The following is a 3,331-nucleotide window of genomic DNA, read 5'->3' as shown; positions in this document are numbered from 1 at the left end:
TTAAATGAATTGAGAAGTGTACATTCATTTGAATGAATTTGGAAGGTCTGTTTGTTTGTTTCAATTATTCTATCTCCTTACTTGTTATAAGTATATATTCAGATATTCTATTTCTTCTTATACCAGTCTCAGTAGTTTGTGCCTTTTTAGGAAGATTTCTATTTTATCTTAGTTAGCTAATTATTTAGTATTCAATTGCTCATAATATTCTTTCAGAATAACTTCTTCTCTGAAATCTACAGTGATGTTCCTTCTTTCATTCTGAATTTAAGTAATTTATAATTACTCCTTTTCTTTCTTGTTCATTATAGCTAAAGATATATCAAATTTATTGCTTTCTTCAAAAAATCAACTTTTGTTTTAATAAATATTATTTATCTGTTTTAGATTTCATTAATATCAGATATTTATTATGTTCTTCCTATTTACTTGGCTTTTGTTTGCTCTTTTATTTTTAGTTTCTTAACAAGTACACTTAAATTATTGACTTGATGTCTTTCATTTTTCCTAACATTAGTGTTTACAGTTATAAATTTCCTTCTCAGCATTGTTTTAGCAGTATACTGTAAGTTTTGGTATGTTGTGTTTCCATCTTCATTCATCTCATAGTGTTTTCAATTTCCTTTGTGATTTTTTTCTTTGATGCATTGGTTAATTAAAGAATGTGCTATTTGATTACCACATATTTGTGAATTCTGAAATTTCCTTCTATTAGTGGTTTCTATTTTCTATATGATTCTATATGATTCATATTCTATATGATCAGAGACTATACTTTGTATGATCTCATTATTTTAAATTTGTTGAGATTTATTTTATGAGTAAACTATTGTCCATCCAGGAAAATGCTGCATGTGCACTTATGAAAAATGCGTGTTCTGCTGATGTTGAATGGAATATTCTAAAAATGTTTTTTGGACTAGGTGGTTTGTAATGTTGTTCAAGTCTTCTATTTCCTTGTTGATATTCTGCCTTATGGTTTTATCCATTATTTAAAGTACGGTGTTGAAGTCCTCAACTATTATTGTTGAATTGCCTATTTATCCATTCAATTCTGTCAGATTTGTTTAATGTATTTTGAAGCCCTTATAAGTTTATAATTGTTATGTCTTCCCAATGAATTTATTCTTTTATCATAAAAACATCATTGTTTCTAGTATCAATTATTATCGTATTGTCTTTTTTGTCATTTATTAAGTATAGCCACTCCAGGTTTCTCACAATAGAATTTTCATCTTGTTTATTTTCATCTCTTTACTTTTAATCTACTTGTGTCTTTAAATCTAAAGCATTTCTCTTTAAGAGAAGCTAAGATGGCTGCATAGGAGGACCATAGGTTTGTTTCCTCCCTGAAATACAACTAGAAAACTATCAAATCATTTTTAATACCCAAGAAATTGACCTGAGGACTGATAGAACAAAATCCACAACTAGAAAAGGAGAGGGGCTGATTTTTGTGAATTTTTCCAAACAGTGGGACTCAAAGACTGGAGTTTTAAAAGTCCACTGGCTGGGCTGTGATAGAGACATGAAGCACTGCCCTACTCCTGGAAAGAAGGTAGGCAGGCAACCTAGGGGCAGATTGACTGAACTGAGAACACCTAAGGCTCACAGGGGAAAGATTATTAACTCTTCTTGGAGTACATCTGTGAGAGGTAGCATTTGCACAGCTGCCTCTCCAGGGACAGAGCTGGCAGGTGCCATTTCCCTCCCCACCCTTTGGCATATACACAGAACNCAACAGGCTGAGGGTGCCTCAGCCTGAAACTGGCTGCCTAGCCTGCTTGCTCCAAATCCCATGTCCCTGTGCTCTGGAATGAGCTGCCCTTCTCAGTCAAACCTGCATCAGTCCCAGTGCAGTGAGACCTTCCCCCAGAAGATCAACAAAAGCCCCTGCCACAGCACATCCCTAAATATTGGTGTTTTAAATGTCATCAGGCTCTGCTGGGATAGAGCCCAACATGTGCTGTGTTGCTCCTGACAAGCAAACTACTCAGAGACAGACAGTGTGAAAATGGTGATTTGAAAAATATCTGGGACACACAAGGGGTTATTTGCTCTTCTGGGAGTGCTTCTCTGAGAGTAGCAAGCATAGAGACCCATCTCTCTCGGGACAAAGGAGTTGGCTGGTATCATGTTCCTCCCCTACCCCGCAACATAAACCAGCTTCAGTAAACAACACAGCCCAGACACTGGCTGTCTAAACTGCACTCACCAAGTCCCTTCCCTCTGCATTCTACAAGTGTGCCTTGGTTCAAACAGAATGGGACCCTTCCTCAGAAGATCAGTAGAAACACACACACACACACACCACTTCTCCCAACCAGAAAGTTCTGCAAGGCTTTAGTTCTAGTGAAAATAGCATCAGGTCTCATTTAATAAGCAGACAGATGTACACCTACTTAAGACTTGCCTACTCTGGCCAAGGACAAAACACTCCCCACTGCAAGCAAGAAGATCCTCAGCAGAGGACTGGTCTGAAGGATACAACAGCCAAAACACAGCAGCAGAGAGCACACAGCACACACCAGAGACATGTCCTAAAGTACCAGGCCTTAGACACTGTATGATCTCTTCTTCATAAAGTCATTACCCTCAGGAGCAAGAAACATAACAGGCTTTTCTAACACATACAAGAAGACAGAGACCTAAATAAGATGCCAAGACAGAGGAATTCATCCCAAAAGAAAGAACAAGAAAAGGCCATGACCAGAAATCTAATCAAAATAGATATAATTATTGTGCCTGTTGGAGAATTTAAAGCAACAATCATAAGAATATTCACTGGGCTTGAGAAAAGAATGAAAGACTTCAGGGAGTCCCTTACCACAGATATAAAAGAGTTAAAAAATCAGAAATGAAAAATGCAATAACTGAGATTTGAAACTGGGTGTAATGAACATAAGGATGGAAAAAGCAGAAGAACAAATAAGTGATCTAGAAAATAAAATAATGGGAAATAATGAAGCTGAACAAAAGAGAGAAAGAAGACTTTTGGAACACGAAAGCAGACTTAGGGAACTCAGTGACTTTATCAAATGTAATAACGTGTGTATCATAGGATCACCAGAAGAAAAAGAGTAAAAGGGGCAGAATATTTATTTGAGGAAATAATAGCTGAAAACTTTCCTAATCTGGGAAAGAAAACAGACATCCAAATCCTGGGGACACAGAGAACTCCCATCAAAATCAACAAAAGGAGGCTAACACCAAAACATATTGTAGTTAAATTTGCAAAATAGAGTGATAAAGAAAAATCTTAAAAGCAGCAAGACAAGTCCCCAACTTATAAGGGAAGACCAGTAAGACTAGCTTCAGATATCTCCACAAA

The sequence above is a fragment of the Crocuta crocuta genome, unplaced genomic scaffold, assembly GCF_008692635.1.
Source record: "Crocuta crocuta isolate KB4526 unplaced genomic scaffold, BGI_CrCroc_1.0 scaffold1393, whole genome shotgun sequence".
Classification (NCBI taxonomy): Eukaryota; Metazoa; Chordata; class Mammalia; order Carnivora; family Hyaenidae; genus Crocuta; species Crocuta crocuta.
This window is presented reverse-complemented; position numbering follows the sequence as displayed.